Source organism: Rhinichthys klamathensis, unplaced genomic scaffold (assembly GCF_029890125.1).
Source record: "Rhinichthys klamathensis goyatoka isolate OS25496 unplaced genomic scaffold, OSU_Roscu_1.1 h1tg000325l_1, whole genome shotgun sequence".
Taxonomy (NCBI): domain Eukaryota; kingdom Metazoa; phylum Chordata; class Actinopteri; order Cypriniformes; family Leuciscidae; genus Rhinichthys; species Rhinichthys klamathensis.
The window spans coordinates 1,367,669-1,383,954 of NW_026606840.1; positions in this window are offsets into that span (position 1 = coordinate 1,367,669).

Genomic DNA, 16,286 nt, shown 5'->3' on the forward strand with positions numbered 1-16,286 from the left:
ATTGCTTTTAATTGACTTATTTTGTTGTATATTTATTCAGTATAATATCTTTTTATGCTTTCTACTTTGTATTTTAATTTCTATTATTGTGCTTGCTTGTGTTGTAAAGTGCTTTGAGAATGCAATTTTAAAGGCGCAATACAATATAAATGTATTATTATTATAAAATGATATGTTGAACTTTCAAAAAATGTCCTCTGGTCAAACTCAGGCACTTAAAACTTAATTCATTCTAACTTAATTGTTTAATGAGCAGGGTGCCTAACAAGATGGAAACAAAAATCAAATGTTTATCAGTTAGATTACATGAGGATGGCAACTTTTTTTTTTTTACCAAGCATATTTCAAAATTTTGATACTATCATTATCAAAGTCAATTATTTAAGCAAATTTATCAAAATTGACAGAATGTTTAAAGTGAGTGTCACAAATTAATAATAAAAAACACAATTCACACACACAAAAAAAACACTGCTTATATTCTGATGTTGTGTGGTTGTTTCCCTTAAAAAAATTTCAGTATTTTTATTATTTAAAATTCACCCCATCCCCCTTTTCACTTAATTGTGTTATTGTTATAAAATAAACAAACTTGTATGATTTCCCTGAAAACTAATGGTTTGATATTAATAATTTCAGTATTAAGATATTATTTGATGGGCGTATTAAATGTATAACAGGATTGACCCACATGTCAATAGATAACAGATCCGATGATCTAAACCTTATTATTCACATCTATTGCTTCGAACATTCAATTAGCGCTTCCTCTAGCTGTAATCTGGTCTTCAGAGATCCCGAAGAGGTACCGGCAGGAGCGTATTGATTGGGAGGTGTCATGTGCGAAAGCGTAGGAGAAGGGTGGGCTCTGTCTGCTTAATGGACTGAAATAAAATAGGTGGGAATGGACTTTAATTAGGGAACAGTTGCTCTGTATCCTGCTTCCTCTGCTCCGGCACCACACACATTCGAACACAAACAGTTATCTACACTTCATCTTATAGGCCACCAGCTGTTGGACTGTCTGCATTTGCAAATCATTTGCAGCAGTGTGTCTAAAAAATACAAAGGAAAGAGAGAAGAGAGTGAGAGAGTCTGTGTGCGAAAGAGAAGAGGGGGAAGAAAAGAGAGCAACTGGGGCTCCGGGGTCTCAGCTGCTAGGGTACTGCTTGCTCCTTGCAATGAGTTGAAACTGTCAGGTTGTTTTATCTCTGGCTTTTCATCATGATGCAGAGCCCGGCTCGGAGGAAGCCACCTGAGAGTGCAAGGAATTTGTAGGCTACAAGTCATTAGCAAGGCCTGCTGAGAAATCGAGGCCAGAGATCCACTGAATATTGCTTCAGACAAAGTACATCTTAACCCTTGACGGTCTGACAGGTAAGGTGGTTTCTCAGAAGTGGCGGATTTCATATATGCTGGTTGCTGTAATACATACTGTATGATGCTAGGAAAGACCACAACACCTATTGATAGATCTCACAAAAGCTAGAACAGGTTGCTAGGTAGTGAAGAATGCCAGGCTTTGATTTACGAGAAGGGAAAAACAGAGGAGCAACATTCTGATGAAGAATTTCTAATGGGGGAAAGAGTATTTTCAAGCGAGACGTTTGATACTTAGTGGCTACCACTTTTTAAAGACAGAATGCATCTTTGAAGGAGAATTTATATTTATAATATCTATTTATAGTATGCCAAACTTTCAATATAATATATAAGATAACCCCTGTAAAATATCCCCAAATAATCTTGAAACTTATACAATGCTGGGTTGTTTTAACCCAAATTTGGGTCAAATATGGACAAACCCAAATGTTGGGTTAAAAATGTAATTTAAAATTTTAACCCAACTTCAACTTTCATTTTCAACTGTAAATTTTTTAATTACATTTTTAACCCAACATTTGGGTTTGTCCATATTTGACCCAAATTTGGGTTGAAACAACCCAGCATTTTTTAGAGTGTACCTAACAATGAGATTTTTTATAGAGCTCATGAGAGCTCATTTAATGGACGAGAATCTGTAATTCTGTTGATCCTAATAAAAGGAAAAGCTATAACTAAAACTGAAATAAAACTAAAGCTTCTTTTTCGTAGATATCACAATCAGAAAAACTAGTCTAAAAGTCACGCATAACATTAGTATTTACTGCAGTAAACACTAAAACTTGCTGAAAGATGACATCAATGAAAGCAAACGAGTAAAAAATTAAGCGAATCAGATGTTGATTCGGTGAGCGCTCTGAAGAAGTCCATAAAGTAAAGGATTCATAAGACTTTTCGTGAGATTCAAATCGGTACCTTAGAAGTAATTTTTGAAAGACTCATAAGAATCACTTGTTCATGAACCGCATACCACACTACAATGTTTGCTCTGTATTTTCTCAAGAATCATTAGTCTGTGAATCTACTACGTTAGTTATACTGTCTGATTTATTTAAAAGAACTAGCTCTTCACACTGCCGGACTGGACTACATTAGCTGTTTAAGACTCACCTAAAATTGAGAGAATGTCTCAATACAGATACAATATGACTTTCTATTGCGAGTTTATATCTCACAATTGTTTCTCGGAATTGTGAGTTATAAACTCAGAATTGGGAGAAGAAAAGTCAGAATTGTGAGTTATAGTATAAACTCGCAATTTAAAAAGGTAATTGTGACTTTTTATCTCACAATTCTGACTTTATTTCTAACAATTCTGAGTTTATAACTTGCAATTCTGAATTCAGAATTCTGAGATAATTACCTAATAGATTACCTTTTTAATTTGTTATTCTGTGGGGGAAACACACTTCCATAGCAAGCTCTCTTTGCATGGCACTGTAGATTTAAACGGTGGAGGAAGGGAAATACTGCATGAGTAACAATGTGCATGCGGGTGAACTTTAAAGCATGACCATGGGACAGGGCGAGCAGGAAGACAAGTGTCCAGTCTGCACTTGTGCAGTGTTGAAAAAATGGCGTTTCTTGTTTGACAGCATTTCTCTTTTTAAGGTCACTGCCTTATATTGTGGCCAATACATGTTATAAAGTAACTGTAATCTGAATATGGTGACTGAAAACAAAGGTGTGTAGCAGTTTAAGTGATTTTTTTCTACACAACTACAATTTAATCTTTGATGATTGAATAAGTGCAATTCACCTTTATTCCTCAAGGTGGCAATGTCTGATACACAATGATGAAGTGACAGTTCACTCATAGTTACTGCAGGCAGAAAACAAAAGAATAGGAAGTATCATCAGCAAAACTTGAAATGGCTCAGTGATTTATTGCAGAGCAAGTACTGAAGGCAATCAAATATTAGTGTCACTTGATGGTGGATCCGGTGAAGAAGTCGTCAGCGATCAAACTATTTGATTTTGAAGATGTTTAAAATTATAGTTTTTAGAATATGTTTGAGATGGCGAATATGAGCCAGATGCTGAATGTGCTGGGAAATTAGACATCTGGTCAAACTGAACCCTTCCAAGCTTCAAAAGGTAACAAAATACGCTTTATTTTATTCTTCTGTAACTGTTACTCTAGTATCAGGAGAGTTACACATCGCGACAGGTAGAGATCCATCCGTGTTAGATATAGATCCGGGTCGCTAAAGAAATGAATATGTAATAATGATTGGTGAAACATTCATGCATTTAAGAGTTAAACTGCCCATCTGATTTAAATTATCCATAACATTCAGGACAACCATTCATTAGATCTGCAAAGCACAGTGCAGTTGTGGCAAGGGCCTAAAAGAGAAAATAATCTGCAACATTGGCAAATGTTCTGCACTAACGTGTGCTGTGAACGGTGACTTGAGGTCTACGTTTGGATCGGTGCACATGTCATTCCCAGTCTTCTTCCATGCCACTGACTGCTGCTTATTGACATGCCCAGGTTTGCCTGTACGAACACTTCACCATGCACACAGTCACAACTTGAACCAGCGGTCTCTATCTGTCTTTTCTGTCGGGGATTTCTGCTTTTCACATTCACTAAGTGAATCCCTTCCAAAAACCCATCACTGTTTAAGCTCACTAGTATTTGAGCACTCTCTGCTATTGATCTGTTTCAATGTCTTGTTGAGTACAGGCATTAAGAATAGATGTTGTTTAGGGTCAGGATTGTGCCAGCTCCAGCCCTCCCTTTTTCTCCGAGCCTGGCTGACCAATGGAGTATTTGCATTGCGCCGCAGGAGCGTGCACCTTGTAAGTGAATGTTTTTTTTTTGTAATGGGAAAGCCCAAGAGTGGAGGCAAGGGTTAGTAAGCGAAGCTGCTGTTTGATTGCCCGAGGAGAGAAAACAGGAAAGCGACCCAGTATGCTTTGGGAATAGCTATAAACAAGCACAACTGTGTGTGTGTGTGTGGGAATCTGGTATTCCAGGTCAGATCTCTGTGTTTGCCAACAGCCGTGTCAACAGAGAAGACGTGCGTTTATAGAGATATTACACATTGTCAGTGTCTGTTCCCTGGCGTTCCTGTTTGACTGAATGGGATTTTAGGAATGCAGAAGCATAACCGCCGGTCCTGTCCACACATCTCATCAGAGAGCTGATCCAGTGTCAGGTCAGCTCCACACACGTGTTTGTTTTTCATCATTAGAAAGCAAACCAAGGAGATTCTTGGCTTCTATATTAGCAGTGCAAAGTTGACTTTTGCTTGATTAGAGCCTCAGAAGAAAAGCAGCACCATGAATAGCTGCTGTGATGGTTCTGGAAGATGCCCGTGAGATACCGACATGATACAACACTGTAATATTTCCTAGTGCAATCTGGGCCTCAAAGGAGCAATGTTTTATCCTTAACCTGTTGTCTCTATTGCACAAAAAAAGAGTCATGTGTATATGCAGGTGTCTGCAGTTGTTCATCAGGAGGGAGGCCCACCTTTTCCCCTGACAACTGCCCAATTATGCATCACACTGGTCTACTGTTTGCATTTGGAGTAATCAATACAGGACGTGCTTGAGCGCACCCAGATTTTGGTCGAACAAATGCATGAAAACTTAATCGTGTGCTGCTGCTGAAAGCAGAGACTTGCGTGTTTGTGTTTTGTAAGTGCGTCTGAATGTGTGTTTATGGATATCTTGTCTGTATGGGTTTTTCTTCATTGTGAAAAGTGCTAAGAAATGTGTAGCCAAACATTTACAGTACATATAATTACAAATCAAAATTTTGGATCAGTAAGATTTTTTTTCAAATAAATGAATAATACCTTTATAAAAAAGGATTTGTTAAATTGATTGTCTAACATGATTGTCTGTATGAATTGCACTTATATGCATTGTTGAATAAAGGGTCACACTTTAGATTAACTACGACTTTTGCCTCAAAAAACTCATAATTACTGCTCATTAAAAGTTAGTAAGGTAGTTGTTAAGTTTAGGTATTGGGCAGGATTAAGGGATGTAGAATATGGTCATGCAGAATAAGGCTTTAATATGTGCTTTATAAGAACTAATAAACAGCCAATATCCTAGTAATATGCATAATAATAAGCAACCAGTTAATGGTGAGAGTTGGATCCTAAACTAAAGTAATAAATCTACGCGAAAAACATGGCCATCATACCTCACTGGCCCATGTGTTACCACTGACTCCATCTCCAGTGTGTGCAGTGCTGGGCTGCTGTCTTGCCAATCAAAAGGGCGACAGGTGGAAGTCTGGCACGTGGTCGGCTTTTCATGAATGAATATAAACACAATCCATGCAATTACAACGCTGGTCATTTTTAGGGGCCTCCTTTCCCCAACCAGACTCTCACAGGTCCAATCAAATGAAAACGCTGAACTTACTGGTGCGTTTAATTGTATATATGGGGAAGCCAAATGCTTTGGCTTCGGATGTGGGGGCATGACGAGACGAAGGCCGCTGGAGGGATGCAGCGAGGGAATGAAAGCAAGCCTGGCCCTACAAGTGGAAAATTTGATTCAGTTTAAACATAGCATTTCATTTATTGATCCATTATAGAGGAGGGGAACACGGGGTGAGAAGACAAGGAGAGCAGATGGATTCATCTGAACATGTTATGAGGGAACAGGAGTTTGGGGGAGGATATCGAATTGGAAAACCCCAAAATGGCGTAACAGATCGAATGGAAATGGTACTTAAAGTATGATTACATTTCCTGAATGCCACAGGATCTGTCTGTCCACACGTGTCTGCTCACATATTTAAAGCTGCTGAGGAGATCTTGGGTAATATTAGAATGAAACCGAGATGATGACACATTAATTCGGCTTCATTTAACTGTGGATTTAAACAGCAGCAGATATGCAAATAAATAAACTCTACATCAAAAATTTATAAAGCACTTTTTCCATAGGGCTTGTAAGTGTAGAAAATTCCCAGTGGAATCGATTTGCACACTTTTTGCAAAGTAAGCGATTTGAGATTTAAACATGCCTAGGGTATTCAATTCACTCAAAATGTAACGCAGTGTCACTTTCTGAAAACATCATCTGCATACAATTCTCCATATTCCTCATATTATTTACCTGTACTGTCATATACATATTTATCCAAAATTTTACAGAGAGAGCACGCTTAATAACCACATATAATATGGGCATGTAGCTGAAAAGATATGACATATCTCTTTCTATTATCACAGCAAATCAATAATTCATATGTCTTTACACCAGACACAGAGGAGCGGGAGGAGCCATGCAAACACACACAGGAAGCTGAAATCAAGCCCACAATGCAGCAGCAGCAGAAGTACCAGCGGCTTTGGATGAGAAAACAGAGAGAATGTGGAAGGGAAGGCAAGAAAAAGAGGGGGAGAAAGGGAGGGTAATAACATGACGGGCATATTCATTATTCCTGTGACATTCTCATGTTGCTCCTCTGTGAGAGGATAACCTTTCTCTCCTGCAGTCCCAGAGTGCTATTCACACAATCACTTACAACATTAATCAAAGCGTGCCGTCTAATGGTTTTTGACGTGCAGCCCCACTTTATGGGCTGCAGTCCAACCCGCGCCCACTGATGCATCTGTTAACACTACTCCAGCAGCACTTGGCTAATGCTAATGGCAGCACAGACGCTCAGCCATCAAGCACTTAACATGGATGCCATTGTGTAATGCATGGAGAAAGCCATCTTTGATGGCATGCAAATGCAGGGTGGCATTACTTGAGGAGGATTTCAGTGGTTATACTGCAGAGCCTCCGCCATGTTATTATAGCTCACGCGATATTATAATATGCTGCTGACTTTTTGTTTTTATTGTGGAGTTCTAAAACAGGGTCATTTTGAAGATTCTTCTGGTTGCTCTTTTCTATGCGATTCAAATGAAATGGATGGACTCTTTTCACATTTCCAAGGATAGTTGGGAAACTTCTATGGCGGTAAACTGAAACTACAACAGATATAATTTTGCCGTTCCTATTTACCCCAATAGCAAAAGAAGAAAATCCACGATAGTGCTTTTATAACTTTATAAAAGTGTGCGTGTGTGTGTGTGTGTGTGTGTGTGTGGGGGGGGGGGGGGGGGGTCAGAAGATAATAATAAAAATATAAAAAACTTTGCTAGATTCACAAATTATGTTAATAACTGTGGTAATGCTTCATACAGTGCGTGAAGACAGTCCAATTTATTTGTCTAGCTTCAAAATATGACTTGTGTGCTAAAGTTATACACTGTTTGTTTGAGGAACAGACTGTCATCATTCCATGAATTGAAACATTCAGACGTGTTTTAAGAATCTATTCAATTGAATTGACTCAAAAGTATTTAGTTCACAAGTAATATAAACTACTACTCCCACTGAACCATGATAGCTCCAGTCCCATTTCATTGTAATGTGCATTGCTTTTTTGTTATATAAGCCTGCTATATTTAAACTGAATGTGTTTTCTCTGTTGTCATCTGTTCACTCAAGATACACGTTTTGTAGACGAACTACGTTGTGTGCAAGATAAGTGCTCTTGATGAGATTACACTGGAAAGTGATTAATGTATTTCCCATTTGTTTGTAAACTTCAGGGAATATAATTGAAAGACTAAACATCATTAAGAAAATAAAATACCCAGTTTGAATTACCATGAAATTAATAGTCTATGAAATTTGGACATTATACAATGCAAATGTACACTATTGCAGTATTTTTAATTGTAGTGCCACAATTAAATGTTGTACAAGTAGATGTTATCCTTGAGGTATTTTTTCTTGGAGGTAAAATTTGTTTTCCCTCATGGATTTCTTTAGATTTACTCAACCAGTTGATTGTTATTGAATCTTATTAGCACCGTTAGTGTCTTTTCTCCTTTTCTGATCACAACCTTTTTTTTCCCTCAAACTGCTACATGCCACTGCAAATTTGCATCTATGCTTGAATTTCAACATCTCTGTTTCCTTTATCTCTCTTACAGAAGGCTTCGATGGGCAAACACGTAAGCACAACCATATTAATAATGCAGTATGGTGATACTGACCTTACACTCAGCCTTTCAACCTCAGCTGGTACCTCACCGAGTGACATCCGACTGATACTCAGCACACCACACGTCACAGTAACTGCTTTAGTCCTGCAACTGGACAAAATGAGAATACTGTCTGAGTATTTCATAATAAAAATGAAACAGAACTTCATATAAAAAAACAAATGTAACATTAAGAGCTCTCAACTTTTTTCAACAAAGACAGATATTTAGCAACTTCTTTCATAAATGAACATTTCGTTTTTTTAATACTTTCAAATATTTTAATAATTCCTACAGCACTTAATATATCTGAGCGTTCCCCTAAACTCTGTATGCTAGAAATATTGACAGTTTATTGAAGCTTGAGAAAACTGCCTGACATTTGCACATTGTGTCATGGTACTAAATCATTTCATAACTACCTGCTGAACACACACATACTGTACACAGAACCAAGAGTGCACTCATTAAGCTGTGTGAGCACAAACAGCCTTGAAATTATGATGTGATTTTCGTTTATTATTATCTAAAGATGGAAAGATGATGTAGATGAGCTTACTTGTTGATTAATTCTGTTAAATAATGCAATATGCAGGAGAAAAAAATGTATTGGTATAAAGACATGCTTAATGCTGAGTTGTGTTGCATTGATTGTCCTGTAATTATGAGGAATGCTGCTGATAAATAAAAGTTATATAAAACGCACACGTTTTAATTTTCTATTCATCAAAGAATCCTCAAAAAATGTATAAGTGCACTGAATACTGGAGTAATATTGCTGAAAATTAAGCTTTGCCACAACTGGAATAAATCACACTTTTAAATATGTTAAATTGTAATAATATTTCACAATATTGCTGTTTTTACTGTAGATTTGATAAAAAAAGAGAAAGCCTTAGTTGGTGAGAATAAGAGACTTCATTTAAAATATCTTAATACCAACTATTCTTTTTAGAGCAGTTCAAATAAATTCACTTAAAATTAAAATTGCTGGAACTGACACGATTTAACATCTGTTAGTTTATGTCAGTCTTTACCCACTTAATGCCCCTAGTTACTTCATTAATTAATGTAGGCCAATATTTGCAACCTAAAATGTTACAGTCCCCTGTCAAAAGTAGCAAATGCCCTCTGATTTATTTTAAGCTCAGGCAGCAGGGCCCAGTTCTTTTTTGGGGGGCCACTGCTGGACTGAAGACTTGGATTGAAGTTCCAAGTAGTTGGTTGCTGCTGGCAAAGTCGTATGCCTCCATCTGTTCCTCCCAGAATCATATGAAAGGGTTGCAGCAGCAGCATCAACCGTACCCTGCTCATGCATTTTCAACTCAACAAAACAATAACTAACCGCCACACGTCTGCCAAAAGCCCTGATCATGAGCTTTATCACAACCAGTAATACCTGTGAATAATACATGGCCACCAGCTTACAGGGGACTTCGCTGGCACTGCTAAACAATTTAAGGTGCCTGTTGATGGGTGTTGTATTTTCTTTAAGAGGAATTCCCTCATGACTCTTCCCAGTCGAGTTTTTTGGCCTGACGATAAACAACAGTTTAATACTTGATCTAATCCCAGCCACGAGGTGAGTCCAAACAGCGTGCGCTGCTGCTTGTGCAGATGTTCACATCCAATAATCTATCCATAATTGATGAAACAGGGAGGTCAGATGTAATGGCTTCTGCCGTTGCGGCAACAAATAAATGATTATTGACAAAACGCAGCCAGTGCGGCACCGAGCGCTTGTGAGACAACAAGCTCGGAAGAGAGCGCCGTCGTGTAAGGGACTTCCGTCGGTCACTGCACAGGACGAAGCTTAAAGTCTAGGACGTGAGAACTGCACTGTAAAGAGGGTGTTCCCTTTAAAAGTGACTAAAGGAAGGAGGCAGAGGACACTCGGAGGCGAGAGGTAAGTGAGCTACGGGAGAGTGCACCAGGCCAGCTCAGTCTTTTCAGCTTTTATCTGCAGGATGGATGTTGAATGTAGAATGCATGACATATATGACAGACAGTCAGACTGAATGTGTGATTAATGCATCCTCCGTCCAGAGCTGTCAGACAGCGCTGCATGAGACAGAGCTCGACTATGATGCTCCACAGCTGAAGGAATGCAATGGTCTGCAGAATAGATTACTTCTATCTAGATAGTGTTTTCTGTTTGTTAGTTATGTTGACATGCAGGTGAATGAAAATTCTGGGTTCATTGCAGTGCTACTGGAGAGGGTTATGCAAATGTAAAATGTCAGTCAATAATAAATTCAGTCAGTCAACTAGGTTTTAATTTAGTAAAAGTCTTTATTTACTTTATACTTGCATATATATATATATATATACACACATTATGTTTATGGAATGTCCCCATAAAACATGAAAACCCACTCTGTGTGTGTGTGTGTGTGTGTGTGTGTGTAGATCAACTCAAATGTCCATCAGCTCAATTTTAATAATGTAGTTTTTTAATGTAAATATTAAATGTATTAAACTATTAAATATTATACATTTAATTTAATAGACATGTTATCAATATTTCATCAATCATCAATTTTTTGTTCAGTCACTCATCCACTCACGTTCATACATTCATCTAAAAGATACTCAGTCCATCCACTCTGTGATGACGCAAATATTGCCATATTCTAGATTCTATCTGTATTCAAGAACTCTGCTTAATCTGCTTTTGATTGGGTTTTTACATAATATATAGGCCTATATATATATCAGATTAAATATAAGTAAAGCTCTATCGATGGCATGCTGTTTATCATTACAGAAAATGATTGAAACTTGTCTCACAGTTTGTAAAAAAAATATTTAAAAAAAGGAAAAGAAAAAGAGCAGTTGTCACATATAAACTTCTATTGTAAGTGAGCTTCTGTCAACATATTTGTCGTGCCGAGTCCAAATTATTTTCTGTGGTGAACAGAATTCCACTTCATTTAACTTGGAACATTTCTTTCAATTCCCCAAGAAAGTGGGTGTATCAGCGCGACTGCTTTTAAAAAAAAAAGGAAACGGGTGCCTGTTTCAGCCCATTCTGCCTCTGTTTGACTCGCTCTCTCACTGAGTGGCCTGTTAGCTCTTAATTACTGGATGAGATCATAAATATTTTAAGCATATGTTTTCCCGCTTTGTCACTGGAGCTCACAACTAAGAAAAACAAGTTCATCTGCATATTAATTGGGAGAGCGGGGCGGCGGATAGTGTCTGCGTGTGTGAATTAGGGGGGTCTGGTAACCAGAGTGTTGACAGCAGGAGGAAATGGCACTCTTTCATAGCAGCTGCTCTTTTAGACACCCACCCACTTCTCACTTTTCGGAGGAGGAGGAGGTTAGCCCTGAGGAGACTGGCCCGTGCCACAAAGGGATAAAGGAGAACTTCGGAGGGGTGCGTGAGACTGGGGGACTCGGTCTGGCCTCCCAGCAACACCCACCCTGCATCATCTGGGACCCCGAGGAGCCCCTAACGTGTGTCAGGACCTTCACGGCATTCTCGATGCCTGCCACTAAACTGGAGCATTAGCGCCGAGAGGCCAAGGGGAGGCTGTTATGGGGACTACGGGTGTGGGTCTGTTCACGGGACGCCCCCTTCTCAGCTATTTCTAATGACTAGTGGATGTCCTGTGGGAGAAGTCTACTGTGATTGCAGTCCTGTAAGCATCTGTGGCCCTTACGCTTGAGAAAGGTGCCATTGAACTGACACTATATATGGAAATCCCAGGCAATATTTCTTCAAAAAGTCCACAAACCTCAGGCTCCCTCCCATCACATGGATCAGTGAATAACACATTAGAGAACAGGATTAAATAGTGTCTAATTGAATTTATGGACCCTTAAACTACCACTTAGAGCTCTTAGCGCTCTGTAATGACATGCTTTACTTAACTCATCTAAACAAAAACATTTATGATTCACTGTCGGCCTAATGGCGTTTGTTCATGCCTGATTTCACAGAGTACGACACTTAACGCTTTCAAGGGCCACGGAGCTGGCAATTATTTCATTAATATTACTTGGTCAGTGCAAAAGAAATTGATCAAAATGGGACATAATGAAAAAAACACTCATTTAGCTTTTTTTCTAAACTTTCAAATAAAGCCGCTACATTCAAGTTCAAAAGCAGAGCTAATTAGTTTGACCTCCTCTGTCATAATTAGCATGTATTTGGCAAGAAAACGAGAGGCAGCTCGGCTTCTCCAACTATCTATTATCATGCAAAACCAGGTCATTGAGAGGTTGTGCAGCTTTGTTTGCTATTCCTATACATTTAATGAGTGAAATCAAGTATATCTTTAAGATCAAGTGGTTTTGTAAACAAGTTTAGTTGAAAGGAACTAATATATTCAAAGCCATATTCACTTTTATGGACCTATTGACAAGTGTATTTTACTCTTTAAAGAGATTCATTAAAATTAATTCAAATATATATATTAATTCAATATATCCATCAACAACTTTTAGTTGACGCTCATTTGTACATACATTCATCTATAGAGATACTCATTTCACCTGTTCTGTGATTAATCATTTATTTACATAATCTAGATCTGTACTATTTAAGTATTTCAGAACTCATCTGCTTTTGAATTTGTTGTTAAGTAATGCTATTGATTTCTCACAGCTTGTAAAAAAAAAAAATACAGTTTTAAGTATTAACCATATATCAACATCTGTTGTAAGTACACTTCTGTTAACATTTTTTTTTCTTCTGTTTATAATCTGTTGTGTAACCAAACAATAGACTTTGTAATTTACATCTATTACATAAAAAAGGTTTTGTGATACAGTTCAGAAAAAAATATTTTGGAATCTTTTAAAATCAATCTCATTTAAATATATATATATATATATATATTTATTTATTTAAATATATAAATATATTTAAAGCAGTTGTAGCTTATATATTATACATAAGCTACAACTGCTTGAATTGAAGGGATTTAATGATATCTGAGACATAATTTCTCCCAGCAGGCAATTGGATGGAGATGACACACGTTCATTCTCTGGCCTTATTGTGATCTCCAACTCATTTGAAGAACCAAGCCCTATTGATGTATGTTTCCAAACAGAATTCACTCTCAGAAATCCTGTGCTTAAAAGACAAAAGGGACAATTAGAGAAGGTGCTGTTGTTGTGCATTAAAGGCTCTGTCCTCTCTTGCTGTCTGCTTGTGGTTGGATTATTACACTTTCAGTGAAGGATTTAACCAGAGGCCAGTTGGGCCATTGCCTGAGGGAGGCCCCTCCTGTTCAATGCACTCGAGATGCACCCCCCCCCCCCCCCCCTGCTTTTATTGCCTGCCTTTCATTCTGCCAGGCAATCCCTCTGCAGTCAGTAGGCTCACAGGATAACCTGCCTCAGGCGGTCCCCAAAAACCCTAAATCAGCTCGTCTTATATGTATGCAAGCCCAAAATGTGCCTTGCTGCCACCTGAAATAACTCATGCTACAAAGAAACGAGAGCTTGTGTGAGCAAGTGATGTCTGCTGTTCTAGTGGCATAGAAGGAAGTTCAGTGGTTTGGCAAAGGATTTACAAATGTTAGCATGGGACATGACATGTAGTCAAAGAGGTTTTGGGGAGCTTTTGAATAAAATATTTGGTGAAATATTCCTGTAATGTTAAGCTACAATACAAAACCAATATGTTTTAATTTGACGTAGTGCCTAATGCAAAAAAGATGAAGGTTTTGAACTCAGAACTGTGATGAACGATTTCAAACATATTGGTCCGTGCCTCTGCATAACAGAGTTGTGCACCATTCAGAACTGAGAATATCAGTTCCTGAAAATGAACTGAGGTAACAAACAGGATGCATAATAGCAATTTGAATTTTAATATAAGGAAGTAGAATTCAAATGAATTGGCATAATTGTAATGTTTAACTAGAAAAGCAATGGTTGTCATGAACTCTGGTTGGACAAAGCCTTTTTGGGAGTCTTGAAAAAAAAAGCCTTGAAGTTTGAAGGTTTACAAACCTTACGATGGATGGATGGATGGATGGATGGATGGATGGATGGATGGATGGATGGACTATCAGATAGATAGATTGTTTGGAAAACTTACTAAACCCAAACTTTGAATGGTATATACTGTAGAAAACACTTCACAGAATGCATTTTTTTTATGCAATTCAGTATTATGATTCGACAATTCAACTAATGAGGGGTTTGTGGCCTATTTATAAAAAAAAAAAAACACTAATGAATTTAAAGCAGGCCAATTTTTCAATTCTGAATTTTACACAACTCTGCTGCATAACAAATATCTGTTAACTATGATAATTTCAGAATTACTTTAATAAGAGAGAGAGAGTAGATTAATTGAGATATTGAAATGGTTCTCATCTATAAATAGATATAGAGTGCTTAAATGGTAAATACTAGTCTAAACAAAGGGACTTTTCCAGAAGTTTTGTCAAGAGAAAAGTTGTAATTCAGTCTTGATCCTGCTCTTAAACTTATAGAAGTTCCTCAAAACCCCAAACTGCACCCTTTCTCATGAATATCAAATGAACATAATATATTCATATGTTAAACTTTTAGAATCCACCAACTGTTTCCCCTTTCTTGGGCTTGCGAAAACATCTCTTGTCTGTAAATCTGTAGTACAAGATGGATTGTCAAATCCCCATGTGTTAGAATGGCTGATTTGGGTTGATGGTTCTATTAAAAGCAGTTTTCCAGAGCTGCTGAGTGACAGGTCTCTGCCAAGCTGGCTCGTGTAGAGGGTAAATATTGCAGGAGGCCAGAGTCTCAGGAGCATGTGTGGTCGGGAGCTGTGATCTCTGATCTCAGGGATAGCACACAGCAGGACGTGATTGCTCGCCTCTGCTCAGTCCGACACTCAACACGCACGTTTCACACTCTCTCTGCAACCCCAAACCTCTCCAGCTCAGCTTTGAATGTCAGAAACATACTCCAGGCTCCCGTTCAGAGCAGCACATCACAGCTTTTAGCTCAAACAACTGCTTGTTGCTGATCGCTCAACTCTCCCTAGGCTGCAGGTGAAAGTTTCCAGTGGCATGGAGTGCTGCAGTGTATTGCTGGTATTTTGGGGCTTCGTAAGGCAGATAGCTTTTAGAATACTAAATAATGTGTTGACGCGAGATGTTCGTGAGTCGCTAAGCACGATGACTTGAATTCATTAGTTCCATTTGAGGGATGTATATTTGCTGATATTGAAAGCTAATTTTGAGCCACGTTTCATAATTGTGGGAACTATATTGCTTTGCTGACATTACAAAGACATACAAACTAAATCAAAATCATATGCACTACTGACCAAAAGTTAAGGGTGAGTAAAGGTCCTTGCACACTGTGTCCGAAATTCTCATCCGAAATGTACGCATGTTAAAAAATAAATACGACCTCACGTTATCTCAATCACGTTTACAGACTGCCTCCGAAACTGCCTCTATCACAAAAAAATTCGGATCGGGTCAGATTTTCTGCGTTTTTCGCATTCGTAAAAAGCATTTTGAGAGGTGTTTTGACAATTCAGAGCCACCGAATGATGAATGCGAAAAAACGCATAAGAAAATTTCGGACTAAGGCCGGAGACACACTGGCTGCGTGGCGTGAGCGTGGCGTTTCTGTTGCGTGTCAGCTGCGTCGCGTTTTCTGTGTCTTTGCACACCAGAAGCGTGTCTGACGCGGCGCTGCGTGGCGTACACGAATACATATTCGCTATATGTGACATAGAGGGAGGGCGCTGACAGACCAGTCTACATTTGGATTACTGTTGCTCTTGCCTTTACGACAACAATTTCAACTTTTATCACGCATCTTCCAAAATCCGAAAAATAGGGAAACATGCGGCTGTCTGTTTATTTCAATAACATTTACAAATTTTGTGTAGCTTTAAAGAGCCTATATTTAGCCT